The 19,755-nt window shown below is 36.4% G+C and overlaps 1 long non-coding RNA gene and 1 other non-coding gene across 2 annotated transcripts in view; both read right to left on the bottom strand.

Annotated features, from left to right (window-relative positions):
• The window catches only part of LOC119471366, an 826,853-nt gene that overhangs the window by 486,399 nt on the left and 320,699 nt on the right, over positions 1-19,755 (bottom strand). The window lies entirely within an intron of this gene.
• Positions 3,172-3,279, bottom strand: LOC119471377. Its single transcript, XR_005200414.1, has one exon. It is a non-coding gene; the product is annotated as a U6 spliceosomal RNA (small nuclear RNA).

Here is a 19,755-nt window from a genome sequence, read left to right as displayed (position 1 = left end):
AAAAAAAAAAAAAAAAAAAAAAAACAGAAACAAATTTTTATTGTAAATGAAATAATTAAATTCCAGGCTTTTTAAAATTATTATTCATTCATCCAACCAGCCAACCAAACATCTATCCATTCAACAAATATCTATTGAGTTCTAGGCATAGTATTCAGTGTTGGTCATTGTGCAGCGTACTTTTTTGTTTGTCCAATCACGTTCACTCCCTAGCATCTCCATCCTACTCTATGCTTCATATGGAAGATCATTACATATGGATTTCATTGCTCCCTATATTCTGGTTGAGCTTGGTCAGTGGAGGCACTAATGGAGGACTGGATGTTGGGGAGAAAGAGAGCTAGGTGCTTATTTCTTGTGCTCCTCACTATTGGGCTACTGTTTGACAGTGGCTATATTACTTCATGAAGGCTGCAGCTTCAAATAGGCTACCTCATCTTTTAAAAAGGTACAGCTCTCAGTGGATTCTTGTAGCCACTCATTGCCTTTGCCCTTTCAGATCTAAGGAGAGTAAAGTCTTCCTTCTCTTGCTATATGATTTGGTTTGGCTCTGTGTCCCTACCCAAATCTCATGTTGAACTGTAATTACCAATGTTGGGGGAGAGACCTGGTGGGAGGTGATTGGATCATGGGAGCAGATTTGCCACATGCTGTTCTCTTGAGAGTGAGTTCTTATGAAATCTGATGTTTTAAGTGTGTGTGGCACTTCCCCCTTTGCTCTCCTACTCTGTCATGGTAAGATGTGCTTGCTTCCCCTTTGCCTTCTGTCGTGATCCTGATTCCTGAGGTCTCCCAGTCATGCTTCCTGTTAAGCCTATGGAACTATGAGTCAATTAAACCTCTTTTCTTTATAAATTACCCAGTCTCAGGTAATTCTTTACAGCAGTGTGAAAACGAACTAATAAACTAAACTAAATGTGCTTTATCATCTCTCGTTGGTTTCTTTTAACCAATATTTCTTCATAAAAATCCTTTTTATTCAAACTTTTTTCAGTTACCCCTTTTTGGAGTATCATCTATTTCTTACAAAACCCATGACATAAAATGATATATTGGTCATTTTAAATGTCAGTCTTTGATCTTCTTGTATTTACAGTTTAGCAAAACTATAAACTTTATACATTGTGAAACTTTCTCACACTGACATGGGGTAGGCTTGATAAACAATACATACTTCATATTATTAACCCAATTCTGAATTCTGAAAATAGCTACTTTTTTACTCAGGCATTATGATAAATTTGCAATACACATTTGTGTACTTTTCCCTTGTAATACTTCTTTTAAATTATTTCCAATGCCTTCCCCTTCCTACTAGGCAGCAACATTCACTATACCACTTAATGTCTAGTACATCATTAAATGTTAGATAATTCAACCGAGAATATAATCACATGGAGAATTCAATGTGAGTCAACACAATAGCAGGTGAATGTGTGTTTATAATGAGGCTCTTCATTAACCTGAAAATCTTCTCTGGCCCTGTCAGGATCAGATCACAGGAGAGGGTTAGAACATATTGCCATAGGAGTACTGTCCACATGCTAGAGGACAAAATAAAAGGAAAGACACTGAGAAAAGGAGATGTTAGCAGAATCATAGAGCAAATATTGTCAGCTCAGATAAAGGGAGCACAGATCAAGCCTAGGCAGATCAATAATTTCTAGTTCTAAGCAACCAATTCCAGGAGAGTATGCCTGAGAACTAAATGCAGAGGTGTTGTCAGCATTAGCAGAAAAAAAAAAAAAATCTCACCTGGAAAAGTTCACGCGAATGGTAGGGGAATGACATGATCCCAAACTGGCATAAATAAAGAAAAATGTGGAATAAAAGTCAAATTGGTGGTACATCTAATAAACATCTCCTTACTCCTAGAAAGCACTACTGGAAATCTGAAGAAATGCAAAAGCTAAATCTATATCTCTATCTGCCTATACACATACCGATAGATAGATAGATAGATAGATAGATAGATAATCTATCTATATATAAAGTCTTCCTTCTCTTGCTAAGTGATATGGTTTGGCTCTGTGTCTCTACCCAAATCTCATGTTGAACTGTAATTACCAATGTTGGAGGAGGGACCTGGTGGGAGGTGATTGGATCATGGGAGCAGATTTGCCCCATGCTGTTCTCTTGACAGCAAGTGGGTTCTCATGACATCTGATGGTTTAAGTGCATGCCACACAAACTTAAAACATCAGATATCTATCTATCTAAATCTATCTATATACATAGATATGTATATAGATAAATATATATATATATATACCTATTTATGTACACACACACACACACACACACACACACACACACACACATATATATACACACACACACACCTTGAACCAAACAGGTATACATTGAAAAAAAGTAGCTAGCTGAGATATCAGGAAAATACTGCTGAACTCTGTAGACACATCTAGGATTTCAGCTTTTGGTCAAATAACAGTTTAACACTTCAAAATATAATAGGATAAAACAAACTGATTTAACCCAGCCAGATTCTGTTAGTTCTATTTGGAAAGACGTCTACCCTCAAGCTGTTGGATACTCATTACTAATAGCTGGAATGATGCTGGAAGGTTTGATATATTAGGCACTCCGTTTCATCATAATTCTACTGCCATCCTAGGAAGCTAGATCAAATTGAGTTGCATTCTGAAAACTGCCGTGTATGTGAAAATAAGCAAAGCTTTGACATTTTCAACAAATAAGATATATTTATAAATAGAAGAGATTTGGATCACTTATTTTTAAAATCATAACTTTTCATATGCCCAGAAGATTTTGTGCGCCAATCATTATACAGGTTAGTAACAAAAATAAGATAGATAGAAAATAACAAAAAGTAACAAAAATAAATAGATAGATAGATGCAAAGCAAAAGTAGACAGAAATATATAAAAATATTGCATGATCAAATAGGTTAAGAAAAATTGGGCCATATTTTTCAGGTGTCTTTATTGTTAGATTTCAGAGTTTCCGTTCTAACAATGTGTATCGTTATACACTAGATGAACTATAGGAGGTGGAGGGCCCCAAAAGTATTTTATGGGTAGTCTATATTTTTAATAAAATATCTCCAGAAATCAGAATTCCATAGGTTTCAGAAAATGATGCTTTTGGAATGCTAAATATTTTATTTTATAACGTTATTTCATTTATTTTATATACACTTATATTAACATCTTAAAACTTTGTCATTCTTGTATGGGGGTCATGCTAATCTTCTCTGCATTGCTCCAACTTTAGTATGTATTCTGCCTACGTGAGCACTATACTAAATATTTTGTAGCAGTCTTGAGTATGTACCTTGTCTTGTTGGAAGAACTTGAGATCGTCCAATAAACACTCCAACACAATTGGAAATTCCCATCTTATGTAAATGTAGTGAGGGAGGTCAGGCGGCCTCTCTGGAAGCACCTCCAAGGAGGGTAAATTCCCTGCTCAATGAGACATTATGTCTTGCTTTCAAGCAACTCTGGGTTTTATAAATGCCTTTTTTTTCTGAGCTACAGTGTCTTTTTAAAAATAAATTCTACCATTGATTCTAGCTTTGTCCTCAGGGACAAAATAACACAGGGTAAATTTATTCATTCTTTCTCAGCTTCTCTGAGTTTGCTCAAATTTTTCTCAGGTGATATGATTTCTAGGTGTTCCAGAAATTTCACCCTGGGATCACTCTGGGTTTCCTCAAATCCTTTAAAATATTCTGCCTACAATTTCACTCAATATTCTGGGTGTGTGGTTTAATCAGTGCCAAGAAAAATAAGACTACAACTTCCTACATCATGTAAACTCTTTTCTTCCTAATCATGGAAGAATTTTGCAGTCATTTGACACTGTGTATTCATATTAAATTTTAGATCAACTCAATGTCCCATAACATTGTGAACTATTCCTACTGCATGTTTTTTTTCTCTCATACTTTCTCATACTTAGGCAATTGATTTTTGAAGCCTAAATGCCTATCACTGGGTTCTGCACAGTTTCATATGGAAACAACTCGCTGGTTTCTTTTGGGGAATACAATTTTATCCTTAGAGGAATTCAAGATAACAATGATGATGAGAAACATCTTATGAAAAATGGTTAGTTACAATTCTTTAAGTTAAGAGAGTGCTTGAACAAATGCCATTTTACTTTTTACCCATACATAGAGAGAGAAGCTAGGTATTATTACATCAATTTAGAAATGAAGAAACTGAGGCATCAGGCATTCTAGGCTTTGACATCCACATGTCTAGTAAGTGGGACGCCATGACTAAAACCCTGTCTTCTGCCTCCAATCCAAACTTCTGTCATATCCCAAGTACTTTTCATCAGAAAATATAAGCCAGGGTCTGTAAGTCTAAGCATTCTGTTATGAAGGTTCCATTCAGTAGTACCAGCAGGCTAAGGAACTGTCTTTTCTTCATTCTGCAGCACTTGGTAATTCACTGTAAACCAAAGCCAGGCCTACAGGCCTAGAAATAAAAATTGCTCGGCAGCAAGCTTTTCTGTTCTCAGACTCTACACTGCTTCTTTTAAAATGCTTTTTAAAAACCTAATTTTCTATCTATAAACATAGACACTCATTAACATGAATGCTAGTTATTCCATTTTAGAAGCGATTATTTATGAGTAAAAATGTCATTTCTATGTTAAAATCCAAAAAAAAATATGTTTCCTCTATTTATTATTTCTTTCACTCAGCCTGACAGTTTCAAGAATATGGGAGGCAAAAGTTGGAAGACATTTATACATTTGTATCAAGTCCATTCCTTAGGAGCAAGAGTGGGCTTTTCTCCTGAGGTTTTTGAAAGAGAGATGGAAATAAATACATGACTTTAAAATAATAATCAAAACAGAATTACGGGGGCTAGAGAGTCAGAATCCCAGGGCTGAGATATCTGACCACATCAGTGATGTGAGCAGATAATATTTCTATGGACACCAGTTATCAGTTTGACAGTTGACAGGCTACTGTATATATGTTTTCAGCCAGAATGTTTGAAACATCAGGGTATTTGCAGATGATTACAGAGAAAACAACTATTATATAGCCCCATCCAAATCGCTCCAGAGTGATCAAAATTAACAAAGGTGTAACTGGGTTGTAAGCAATGCCCTCTGTCTCCAGACGTGGCCATTAGGATCTGAAGTGACAACCAGAAAGACTGGATTTTTTTTCTGATGATTATCTCTATAAAATTATTGATAAAAGCCCATGTTTAGCCATGAAATAAAAATATTTAACATTTAAAAACATAAGGCAGTCTCAAAAAATTCACATAAAAAAAACTCTTTCATTTAATAAAACCAAGCGGTAATAAATAAATTCATTAGTAATGAGATTTCCCAATTTTAGCTTCTGGCATAAAAATAAGTCTATTTTTGTCTGAAATAATACTAAGTATTATTGTTATATATCATTAACAAATAAACTAAATATGTATGCTTTTTAATGACAAGTGATTTTCAAACATATTTTGCATTATAATTATACAATAAACCTGTGGCAGATTGACAAAAAGTCACTTTTTTTTTTCTTTTTTTTTTTTTTGCAGTTTCACTCATCAGGGTAGTCTGTTTGTCCACCCAACAGTATTTTGCATTTTTGTGAATCAAGGCAGATTTTGTTCACCCATAGTTGAAACTGGTATGGCTTCATGACTTGCTTTAGACCAGCAGAATATGGCAGGCATGACATTGTATGAGTTTACACAGCAGCTGGGCAGAGCCTGCGGCAGCTCAGCAAGACCTCTGCAGGCAAACTATGACTAGAATTCCTCCTTGCTGGGCAGGACCTCTCTGAAAAAAGGCCGTAGCCTGTCAGTGACTTATAAATAAAAACCCACCTTCCCGGGACAGAGCACGTGGAAAAAGGGGCAGTTGTGAGTTCCACTTCAAAAGACTTACACATCTCTGCCCAGAAGCTCTGAAGGGAGCAACGGAGCTCCCAGCACAGCATTTGAGCTCTGATAAGGGACAGACTGCCTCCTCAAGTGGCTCCCTAAGCCCTGTGCATCCTGAGAGACACCTCATACAAGAGAACTCTGGCTGACATCTGTCAGGTACCCTTCTGGGATGAAGCTACCAGAGGAAGGAACAGGCAGCAATCCTTGCTGTTTGGCAGCCCCCATGGGTGATTCCCAGGCATGCAGTCCCATTACTGGCTATATATGCAAAGGACTATAAATCATTATATTATAAAGACACATGCACACGTATGTTCATTGTGTCACTGTTTACAATAGCAAAGACTTGGAACCAACCCAAATGCCCATCAACGATAGACTGGATAAGGAAAATGTGGCACATATACACCATGGAATACTATGCAGCCATAAAAAGGATGAGTTCATGTCCTTTGCAGGCACATGGATTAAGCTGGAACCCAGCATACTCAGCAAAGTGACACAAGAACAGAAAACTAACCACCGCATATTCTTACTCATAAGTGGGTGTTGAACAATGAGAACACATGGACACAGGGAGGGGAACATCACACACTGGGGCCTATTGGGGGGTGGGGGGGCTAGGGGAGGAATAGCAGAGGGTGGGAGACTTGGGGAAAAATAACATTAGAAGAAATACCTAATATAGGTGACACGTGGATGCAGAAAACCACCATGGCATGTGTATTCCTATGTAACAATCCTGCACGATCTGTACATGTACCCCAGAACTTAAAGTATAAACAAACAAACAAACAAAAATATACCTCCACATGTCTATTATATGTAGCCTTATTTCTAGGCCATCAAATTGAACAGATGTGCCCTATATTATTTTGGAGTCACAGCATTGAATTGCTGTGCTTGAGACTACAGCACTCTATTCAACTTAAGCATTGCTATGTTGAGATAGGGCTATTAGTGACCAATGGAGCTTTAATCAGCTAGTATTTCAGAGTGAGGACCACATGGAGTAGAGGCTCATAACACTGCAAAACAGATGTGCATGGTGAACAAGAAATAATGCTTTGTCTTTAATCTATTGGATTTGGGGATGTTTGCTACTATGGTACTACCTGACATCTCCTGTTTCCTACACACCAACATTGCTTAGCAAGCCAATATTCCATGATTGGCTGGCCCTGAATCTCTCACCCTTTCTCTTTAATTCTTCTATCAAAATTGTGCTCTATTTAGGTCCTCTAATTGGTAGACTGAACTATTCACATCACTGTTTATTATGACGGCTAAAAGGGAAGGCCCATGTTTTCTTGTGCTATGTTTTTGGGAAACCAAATAATTAGAAGACTACAATGTGTATCATTCAGGCCTTGCATCTGAATTTCCCTGGGACATGAGGTTGTTATCACAGATTAGTTGAATAATTCCTTCATAATGGAACTGGAGAATCTATCATACCTCCAAAAGAAGAAAAAGCATTTATATTTGCAGTTTTGAACTTGTCTAGTAGTGAAAAGGAAATGATTGAGATTGGTAATAGGATGAATAGACTTTAATGCCTGAATCAAACTGGATGTTCATTTTTAACCACGCAAGACTATAAGCTATGTGAAAAGAGATCCATGTGTTGCTCAAAGGGATATGACAGTGCTTGCTACATAGTAGGTGCTGAATAAACAGCTGTGAAGGTAATGGATAATATTCTATTTTAAAGTACACTTCTCTTGAACAAATGATAAATTTCATAACAAGTGGGAATGCTGATAAATAAGTAATGCATTTTGGGGACCAAATACTTAAGATTGTTTAATTTATTTCTCATAAATTTGTTCATGTGACCTCCTCACACCCCTAATGGGTATTTCTTATTAATAAGCAAGCTAACGCTCTGAATTATTCTATAACTGTCTCAAAAGTCAACAAAGTAACCATTGGCAGGTTGTTTAATTTCTAGTTCCCAGATTAAACCTTTTTTTTGGCCAGGCACTTGTCTTTTGGTATCATTTCCGCTACTGTGAGGCTGTAACTTCATATATCTGTCTGTAATATTATTTACTGGGTATATATTTGATTACCACTCGTTTAACTTGAACTTATCTTAAATGAGAGTTTATATCACTACAATAATTAGAAAATGAATATCATTTGCTATATATAAAAGGTAACTACAAAAATGAATTTAATTAAAGCAAATAATTAAACTCTTGCCAGATAGTATTGCCTGGCAAATGCTCTGAGGTGGCACCTCATTCTCTTTTCATATCAAAAGAAGTTAGGAAACTGAAGACATATTAACACCAAACTGGGATTTTCCCCTTGATATAATCAGAAGAAATAAAATAGAATTAAAAATAAATTTTTTTGTAATTATGTACCCCATTCTTTAGTGTTATTTAAAATTAAATTTATTTATAGTCTCAGTACCCACTGCAAAGCACACATTCCACAATTTGTAAATGTTTCTCTGGGATATTAAGCTTCCCAAAATCTGGTTGAAATACATCTGGAAAAAAATACATTCTTTTTTCCTCTATTTGTTTAATATTATACTTTCTCCTAAATATACATATACAGATATTTATGTATATAATCAGTTCAACTTCTCTACATTATTTTAGAAAAAAGAAACACTTTTTCAGGGCACCTACCTTTGTTCACGCAATATTAAACAAATTTGACTTAATGTTAGAGCTACTGTCTATTATGTTCATTTGTAATTTACTAATTTTTTTTCAGATCAAAATTCAAATGGATTCTTCAACTGTAATTTTATCTTCCTCAATGAATTTTTTTCCTAAGGCCTCTGCCATTAATCAAATCCCCTTTTCAAATCATCATTCTAGTTTATTCATAATTTCCAAGGCAGATTTCTTAAAATTTCCCATTCACTGCCTGCCTTTTGTGACCAGAGACTATCTCCTTAACTCCTGGAAGACTCTGATTATTACTTTTAACAAATTATCTAAGGTCACCATTAACATCTTAGTTGTTAAAGGCTATGGACCTTTTTCTCCCCACATGTATTTGTCTAATTGTTCCTATTTAAACTCTCAACTTCCTTTAGTTCTGTGAGGTTGGGATCAGTTGGCTTTAACTATATATGATTACATCTTTCCTCTTATGGCTTCATGTGGGATTTCTCTGCAAATAAATACCAACCACTGAGCTCCAGATTCTGTTTAGTTATTTCCTGTCCATAGGAGACTAGATGCTCTTGACTGAGAACAGAGGACAGAATGTATAGCTAAACTTCTCCATTCAACAGACACAAAATCAAACTTGACTTTCTGTGCCTCCTTACCACTCATTTCCCATGTTTTCCTCTCCTTTGCTTCCTATTATTCTTTCTCTCATTTTCATCTGTACAGTATTTTAAACCTAAAATCTTGGTATCATCTCATTGACACTACAGTTAAGCAATTGGTAATTCCTGTGTTCTACCTTAAAAATATTCATGTCTGCCCTCATTCTGAGCCTCAATAATGCAGTTTTTTATATTACCTGTCTTATTTTATCAAACTCTTTACCATTCTCCTCTCTTCTAATCTATTTTAATTCATCTTGAGCAAGATTGCCAGCTTGTTCATGTCATCTTAGAATGACACATCTGGTTATGTTACTTCTCTGCCTTGAATCATACAATATCTTGCAAACATACCAAAGTTAAAACTTCTTAGTCTGTAATTCAAGCTCTTATATCATCCAGCTATTTATTTTATTAAACCTGAACTATGAAATGATTTTACTTTTCAACTTTGATTAAAATGAGGTGAATTTAAATTATATAATTTCTAAAAATCTTGATCCAAGAAAAAAATGCATAAATATACACTCATTTGCCAACTGCTTCATGTAAAACTTAGACCATTTTTTAAAGCATTAATTTACCACCTGCATCAATCACATATTTTTTGAAGTTTTAGAGTAAGTTCTAAGAAACATTTTTGAAGCAATTTATGTACACAATTCTTTTATATTTACAAATTTTTTCCTTCACATTTTTATAATTGTCTCTCTTCCAACCAATAATTATGCCATAATTTGTATGTAGATCATCAATGCTGGATGTTTCCATGCAATAAATTTGCATTTATAGAAGAGAAAAACCTTTTTTTTTTTTTGGAGACGGAGTCTGGCTCTGTCACCCAGGCTTGAGTGCAGTGGCACAATCTCAGCTCAATGCTGCAACCTCTGCCTCCTGGGTTCTAGAGAGTCTGCTGCCTCAGCCTCCTGAGTAGCTGGGACTACGTGTGCCACTATACCTGGCTAATTTTTGTATTTTTAGTAGAGACAGTGTTTCACCATGTTGGCCGGGCTGGTCTCAAACTCCTGACCTCAGGTAAACCACCTGCCTCAGCCTGCCAAAGTGCTGGGATTACAGGTGTGAGCCACTGTGCCCGGCAAGAAAAAAATACTTTTTGCAGGTACATTTCTTTGCCTATATGCTTTAAATTGCTATATATTTACAATAACAGGAAACATTAGTATAAATTGTTTTAGAAACAAAAGCAACTTACTTAGTTGATCATACAACCAATCTGAAGAGGTAGAAATGCACAAAGATGGGATAAAGCATTGCAGTAGTCCAAGAGTTCAGTATGTCATAAGTGTCAGAAATTGTGTCTTACTGAAAGCAAAGACTTTTCAACAACTTGAAAAATGGTGACTTACAGAAAGCAAAGGTTTTTTCAGCAACTCAATGTTGGTTAAGGGAGATGTGCTGAACTTTCTATTTTCCATTATAATGATAGTTCTAATCTTTACTTCTGTCTTCTCTCCATTCATCCTATTCCAATGTACAACTACTTTAACATATGAGTTCATCTTAAATTCTAACTCAAATTTCATTTTTCATGTTCAGTTTCATGATGACCATACCTGAAATATTTTTCCTATTTAAACTACAGTAACATTTGTATATATGAATTTTATATGATAATATTCTTCCTTTGAATTATAGTTATTGCCATGTATGTTTTGTTTTTACACATGCTTGAAATATCAGTGTTGTTTCTGATTCACCGCGGTATTGTCAGAAGCATTTGAACCAGAACAACCACATCTTGAATAGGTACTGGGTAACATAAGGCTGAGACCTATGGGGCTGCATTCCCAAGTGGTTAGGCACTGTTATCGTGGGATGAGACAGGAGGTCAGCACAAGATACAAGTGACAAAGATCCTGCTGTTGAAACAGGATGAGGGAAAGAAGCTGACTAAAACCCACCAAAACCAAGATGGCAATAAAAGTTACCTCTGTTCATCCTCACTGCTCATCATTCACTAACTGTAATGGATTCACCTGTAAAAGACACTCCCCTCATCACTGTGACATATTACAAATTGCATGGCAACGTCCAGAAGTTACCCAATATGGTCTAAAAAGGCAAGGAACTCTCAGTTCTGGAAAACTCATGAATCTAACCCTTGTTTGGCATATAATCAATAAATAACTATAAGGATACTCAGTTGAGCAACCCATGCCACTGCTCTGGCTATGGAGGAGCCATTCTTTTATTCCTTTACTTTCTTAATAAAGTTTTGTTCACTTTATAGACTTTCCCCAAATTCTTTCTTTCGTGAGGTCCAAAAACTCCCTTGGAGTCTGAATCAGATCCTTTTCCGGTAACAGTATCTTCCACAGAATTTAGCATGAAGAAAGTAAAATGAGTGGTGTTATCATAATATCTCCAGGCTAGTTCTTTGTGGATGTTGAGTTTTGGAGAAAATGGTAGGACTTATACAGAATATTATTAACAAACGTAGGCAGTTTGATCACAGATGTTCATTCATCAGATAATCGGTAATTGAATATATTCAAAATAAACCTTTTAAATTTATTTTTAAAATTTTTAAGTTATTAAACAGAAGTTGCTGAAACAGACAACATTTAGATAAATGATGACATATCCTAATTGAAGGAATATTATGCAGTTACTTAAGATGATGCTTGCAGAGTATTTTGTATAAGAGACAAAAATTCTAATAACTATAAGTGAAATAACAAGCAAGATACAAAATTAAAACTATGGTTTAAGGATACTATTAAACCTGAATGGAAAAATACTAGAAATTAAAATAAAAATGTTGAGCAATTATGGGTGTTTTGTTTCCTTCATTGTTTGTTTTGTTCAAATTTTCTGCTATGAACATGTTTTAAATTTATGATAATGAAATAAATTGTCTTATTTTTAAAGAAAGTTGCTCAATTTCCATTAATTGAATTAATCGTTTATCAACCAATTACTCTATTAATAGCTACTGACAGATACCCAAAAAGACAATGTGGGCAGAACCATGATGCAAATCACTGTTCTTTTGTTAGTCCCAGGAATACAAATGAAGATGTAATAACATATTTTCAAAGTAAAAGGTGCCTGACTTTCAACTTCTAATCCAAGGAAACATCAACAAGGGAAAAGCTAAATATGTAATGGAGATCACAATTTTTACCATCCTACCTCAAAAGATAACAACGATGTCTTTTTCCCTTTAGGCAGCAAGGACCTAAAATACTTTTTAGATATCTGCTATTTAATCTTTTAGAGTCTCTGGGAGATAAGAAAGGAACTAAACACACATGAGAGCAAAGACGACAGCTTTTCATCTCTTAGATGTAACCTGGGCCAAAGAATATGAAGGTTTCCAGAGATTAAGGCCATCTCAACAGCACTAGACTAATATGCCCTTTGGGCTGCCTCCTCCATTGTAACACTACTCTTTCAAAGTTCAGGGATAACTACAGAGGATGGTGAATAAAGTGATTTCCAAAGAGTGTAGAAAATACTTAGGAGGAGAGCAAATAGAAAAAGGACCATTAATAGCACCATCACTATGGCTAGAAGTTCCTTAATTTTCTTGAAAAGTATGCACAGCTTTCTTGAATGTATACCTCTTAGTTATAAACTATATATAAAATCCTAATCCCTCCACTGACAGAATAGATACCCTGTTATCCCAGGGGACCCCAGAGAAACCTTAAAAACTGAGTTTCCAATCATAGTGGGAAGGGAGGTCCCACAAACCTCATTATTCTCCCTCTATTTTAGAGTTTAGGAGCAACAACTGACCAGCATCAACATAGAAATACAGACCCGTATGCAGAACTCTTTGTGACAATAAAACACCAAATTGAAAACAAGATGTAAGGCCATGCAAAGAAAGGATTAGGTCACCCTGCTCCGCCATCAAGCATGCTACACAGCATCCTTGTCATACCTTAAAGCATTACTTTCTGCTGATTCCAAATTTTAGACGGAGCCTTACTCCTTCAACCAACTACAAATTAAAGAATCTATGAATCCACCTATAACCTGTAAGCCCCTGCTTCAAGATAGTTTGCTGAACCTGTGTATACCTTCCATGTATAGATTTACATCTTTGCCAGTAATGCCCACCTTCCTGAAGTATATAAAACCAAACTGTAATCCGACTGCCTTGGAACCATTTACTCAAGGAAGGCTTTTTGGGTTTCTGCTTTGGCTGGACCAGAAGAGTCAGCTATATTGGCTCAGAAAAAATTGTTTTATTTATTTATTTACTTATTTTGAGATGGGGCCTCACTCTTTCACCAAGGTTAAAGTGCTGTGGCATGATCATAGCTCACCGCAGCTTCAAAACCCTAGACTCAAGCAATCTTCCCACCTAAGTCTCCTGAACAGCTGGGACTACAGGAGCACACCACTACATCCAGATAATGTATGTATGTATGTATTTATTTATATATTTTTGAAGAGACAGGCTCTCACTGTGTTTATCAGGCTGGTCTCAAACTGCTGACCTCAAGCAATTCTACCACCTCAGCATCCCAACATGTCACGCACAGAGGCTCGTGCTGGGATTACAAGCATTTGCCACTGAGCCTGGAAGAAAAAACTGCTTTAAAACATTTTACAGAGTTGGTTGTTCCATTAACACAGCAGTCATCCTAGGGATCTCCTCATTGTACTGCTAATAATTTCCAGGTTCCTTTGTCTTAAAAGGTAGTGTATTTCCTAGGGTTGCTGTAATAAAGTACCACAGACTGGCTTAAAACACCAGAGATGGATTGTCTCATACTTCTGGGGGCTGGAAGTTCAAAATCAAGGTATTGGCAGGGCAATGCTCCCACCAGAACCTCTAGAGGAGGATCCTCTTCTTATAAAACACCACTCATTGGATTAAGTTCCCACTCTAATCCACTGTGACCTCATTTTTTTTTCCCATTGATTTTATTGCATTTTAGGATTTGGGGTACATGTGAAGAACATGCAAAATTGTTGCATAGTAACACACGTGGCAGTGTGATTTGCTGCCTTCCTCCCCATCACCTACATCTGGCATTTCTCCCCTTGCTATCTCTCACCAGCTTCCCACCCCCCACCGTCCCTCCCCTATTTCCCCCCAACTGACCCCAGTGTGTAGTGCTCCCCTCCCTGTGTCCATGTGTTCTCATTGTTCAACACCCGCCTATGAGTGAGAACATGCGGTGTTTGATCTTCTGCTCTTCTGTCAGTTTGCAGAAATCCCATTACTGGGTATATATCCAAAGGATTACAAATCGTTATACTATAAGGACACGTGTACACGAATGTTCATTGCAGCACTGTTTACAATAGCAAAGACCTGGAACCAACCCAAATGCCCATCGACGATAGACTGGATAGCGAAAATGTGGCACATATACACCATGGAATATTATGCAGCCATCAAAAACGATGAGTTTGGGTCCTTTGTAGGGACATGGATGAATCTGGTGACCTCATTTTAACTTAATTAATTACATTTGCAATGACTTCATTTCAAAATAAGGGCATACTCTGAAAAAGTGAAGGTTAAGACATCAACATATCATTTAGGGTGGATACAATTCAACTAATAATGGTGGTTAAAAAGTAAGATTCCCCCACCCAAACAATAAAAGACATCAACGAACACCAATAGCACCCCAGGCCACTTGTTTTAATAATACATCTATCATTATTTGAGAGCTAATGAGAGGAGGATAAAACTATCTCATTATGAAAATCAATAAATCAATGTCTCATTGAGAGACATCATGAAAAATGGTTCTGCCATCACACACACACAAACACACACACACACACACACACACACAGGGGCCTGACTAAAATCACAGTCATGGCCCCTTAACATAGACACATGCTGTAAAGATTGTGAGCATAAGTTTCTTCATCTCTCTATGACAGAAAATAAATTTTTTTCTTCCTTCAGTCTGTTAAAAATGTCTCTAATATTGCAAACTTTTGGCTGTGTTCTATCTCTGCCTAGACAAGCATTGTCTTTCAGACTTCAGCAATCAAGAATGGGGGAGGGGCAAAACAATAAAAACACATATGCTAGACAAAGAAATTGAAATTTAGGAGCTAGGGAAGGAAAGAGAGCAGGTAGACTTAAAAGGACAAACATTTGGGAGTATCTACAGTACGTGGTAAAATGGGAAAAAACACGACAATATTGACAAATGTAATAACTAATTAATTGTTTTATTAATGAGTTTGACATATACAAATTAAGAACTTGAAAAATTTTTACATCCCTTGGACTTTCTAGGACATAATGTCAATCCCAGTGATATCATGCTATTGATCCACATAGGATACATATACGCTAGTGTTATATATAAAATTGGGAAAATGTTACTCTGCTGAATGAGATCAAGAAGAAGAAAAGATTATTCAAAAAACCCTTTAAGCAGTGTCTAACATATAATAAATGCTCAATAAAAGTGACAACACATATGCCTTCCTTCTACTTTACTGCACACTGAATGCTTATAATTCCTATGTAATGGAATAATACCACTAGAGTGCTAATTGCCCAGAGACATTTAGTGACTCAACTCTCCAGAGACAGGACCATTTTTATATTTAAAAAATCAAATAGCACTCTGGCTAACATATCAAGATGACATCTAGAAAAATTAGATCTGTTCCATGAGTACATACCGTTTGCACCAGTTGCAATTGTAAACCTTATTTGACATCTACACAATTAGCATTTATTGAGTATACACTATCCTTTCATTCATCCATCCAGCCATTCATCTATCCATCAATCTAGCCATTCATTCATTCATCACTTACTCAAAACATACTTACAAAGTGCCTGCATACGTGTCAGGCAGTGGTCTAGGAAGTGTATATACAGTGAAAAGCAACACACTCTTTCCCTGCTTTTATGGAGTTACATTGTAGTCAGGGGAACCAACAAGACTAAATATAAGGAACACACTAAAAATAAAATATTAGGAGTGTAGAAGGCAGGAAGTAAGGGTATAGAGGTGTTATAGAGTGGTCCAGGCAAAGAAAACAATATGTGAAAAGGATCAGAGGTAAAATTCCTGGTGCATTTCTGGACTGCAGCTCAGTCTTTACTGTATAGATAAACAAAAACAATGGGGAAATGCTCGAAATACAACTATAGAGGGATAAAGAATACAACAGTTTCCAGGACATGTTAACTCATACATCAAGAATCAGGACTGCATCCTAAGACAAGAAGGTACGATTGAAAGATGTTAAGTTGGGCATGTTAAGCACTATATGTCATTGATATCTGTCAGCAGTTACTCAAATTTAGAGACTAAATGAAGAGATAACTAATATGAGGATCTTGGCCTGGAATCCTTTCCCACCCTGGCTTCTGGCTTCAGGCTTCAGATGCACCTCTTCCCTTGTCTATGCACATCTCATTGGACTCAAGTTGCCTTTCTGATTTGATTTTGAATACTTCCATTTTTCCTATCTTCTCCCCACTACCCAACTGTCAACTCAGCTCATTTACTGAGTCTAAGAATTTGCATTTAGCTACTGATTATAAGGAATTGTTGCTGCTTCAATACCAACTCCCTCTGCCACAAGGAAATGCCTTAACTTTGAGTGTGACTTTGACTTTGCCTATGTCAATTCTGTGTCACTATTTTGGTAAAAGCCTTTGGCTTAAAAGTACCCTTTAGGCTGGGAGTGGTGACACACCATTCTAATCCCAGCACTTTGGGAGGCCAAGGCAGGGGGATTACTTGAAGGCACGAGATCCAGAACACCTTGGCCAACATGGCAAAACCCTGACCCTACTAAAAATATAAAATTTAGTCAGGTATGGTAGTGTATGCCTGTGGTCCCAGATACTTGGGAGACTGAGACACAAGAATTGCTTGAACCCAGGAGGCAGACGTTGCAGTGAGCTGAGATCATGCCATTGCACTCCAGCCTGGGTGACAGAGCAACAGTCTGTCTCCAAAAAAAAAAAGAAAGAAAAGAAAAGAAAAAAAGCGCCCTATAGAGGAACCAGGCACAATCACATTCATAGATCATTACAAATCAAATCACTTCCTTAAAAGATTCTATACCCAGGATAGATGAAATGACAGTGTTTTTATTTAAGACTAATATGACACTATTATTATGTATTTTAGGGAAATACATAATTATGTACTTTAGGGAAATTATAATATTTTATATCATATGATCATCATTTTTAACAATAGCATGGCACAAAAAATGTTTTCTCTTGATAATGCATATGCTTTAAAACTATTTTCTGTTCATTATCTTAGAATATTCTTTTGGGCCATGGAGTAGCTGAAAAGAGTGATTTTCCCATCATCAGTGACATAATTGGTATCATGTTAGTGGGTAGACATTTTGAGATTTAAATTAACCACAACCAAAATATATAATCAGATCTCTTTAGATGAAAAGTGATTCATAAAACATGTGGAGGAAAAAAGATAAATAAAACAAACAAGGTATCCATCAGCTATTTTGTCTGTCATTTTTGTTAGCTTTCAAACATCATTCCAAAACTGAATATATTTTGGGGAAATGTTTTATTTTATGTTTCAAGGAAGAACTTTGCTCTAAAAAAAAATCCTTACATTTATCTGAAGCAGAAATTATGGCAAAAATCTTAATAGAAGTGGAGGCATCTAGTTTTTGGACCCAGGTGTGAGATGAGAAAGAAGGGTTAGTTCATTTACTAGTTGTTCTCCTTTCTCTCAGTTGCCATGGGCATGCCAACTGGGAGATGGTTGTATAATATTAAATAGCTAATCAAATAAAGCTATAACACTGGTACTCTAGGAAGGTCTTGCATCATTTTCATTCATTCACTTATTCACGTGTTCATTCTCTTACCTCTTTGTTGTGTATTTTGTGAGTTGAAGGAACTAGTAAAAGTTTGTATCTGGAGCAATCAGATCCATACACTAGACACTGGCCTGTGCTGACATCTCTTGTATCTTGTAACAATTGCTGTGAACAAAGGTATACCTTCAGATGACCACTCAAGTTTCAGTGTCATAGGATGTTTGAATACAGGTAATGCAATTGCCTCCACACCTATGGCTGTGGGACACCACTGGAAGAAACAAGATTGGTGAATGGTCAGGAGAGTCACTGCTGGCTAGAATCAGTGTGGTCTCCAGTCTACCAGACAGGTGGCAGAAGATGACACATAAGGAGGATTGATTCAATGATACCATTGATACTCTCTGGAAAAGGACATTTTGATAGGAGGGTGAACTTATACCATGAAGGAATGGGAAACTTTATATCATCTGGTATAAATATTGAAAGAGAGGCTAAACAGGAAATGCAAATGATATCTAAGATTCATAATGTTCTGATAAAATATTTATAAGTTGATCTCTAGAAGTTATTTTAAAAGGCCTCTATAAAATCTAAACTGCGACTGTCCAATTGTGCCAAACATCAGCTCTTATGATTGTATCAATCTTCCTCCCTAAACAAATACTCTGAAAACCCACTGGGAACAGATACATTTCAGTAAGTTCCAGTGGGCCCCAAATACCAGCATATGTAATCTATAAAATAATTACTACACAAAAAGAATCTTATCGTTATAAGAATACTATTTCTCAAAGGAGAACTCAAGTTTTTCTTTAATTAAACTGTCTTTAAATTTTAAAAAAAGGGCATCTACAGAGAGAACTTTTAAACCCTAAGAATACCTAGCTTCCCTAATAAAAGCCATGTTATGTGTAACTGAGCCTTCTGGTGATTATGTGGAAGCTATTCGGGACTGGTTTCTTAGGTTTTGTTTTGTTTTACAAAAAAGTATGGAACAGTTACATTTATCATTTTAAAAAGTAGGTATGGTTAAAAGCCATATAGAAAATACCTCTTTCTTATCTTATTGAATACTTAATATAGCATTTTTTAAATAAGGAGAAAATAATTACATAAACAAGATTTTATAGTTGGAATAATCTCTTTTAAGTTAAGAATAATGACCGAGGAATCGACCGAAGATGGCCGTTTAGGAACAGCTCAGGATTGCAGCTCCAAGTGAAAGCGCAGAGGCAACTGCTACAGGTGAACCCTAGGCAAGCAGGGCCTGGAGTGGACCTCAGCAGACCTACAGCAGAGGGGCCAGACTGTCAGAAGGAAAACCAAGAAACAGAAATAACCTCATCATCAACAAACAGAACGTCCACTCAGAGACCCAATGTGAAAGCCAGCAACTACAAAGTCGACAGGTGGATAAATCCATAAAGATGGGAAGAAACCAGCGCAAAAAGGATGAAAACACCAGAAACCAGAACACCTCTCCTCCTACAAGGGATCACAACTCCTCACCAACAAGGGAACAAGGTTGGATTGAGAACGAGTGTGATGAAATGACAGAATCAGACTTCAGAAGGTGGGTAGGAAGAAACTTCTGTGAACTAAAAGAACATGTTCTAGCGCAATGCAAACAAACTAAGAACCTTGAAAAAAGATTTGACAAAATGCTAACAAGAATGGACAAAAAAGAAAGGAATATAAGTGAATTGATGGAGCTGAAAAACGCAACACAAGAACTTCGTGAAGCATGCACAAGTATCAACA

This window comes from Cebus imitator, unplaced genomic scaffold (assembly GCF_001604975.1).
Source record: "Cebus imitator isolate Cc_AM_T3 unplaced genomic scaffold, Cebus_imitator-1.0 Scaffold58, whole genome shotgun sequence".
In the NCBI taxonomy this organism is placed as follows: Eukaryota; Metazoa; Chordata; class Mammalia; order Primates; family Cebidae; genus Cebus; species Cebus imitator.
This window is presented reverse-complemented; position numbering and strand designations above follow the sequence as displayed.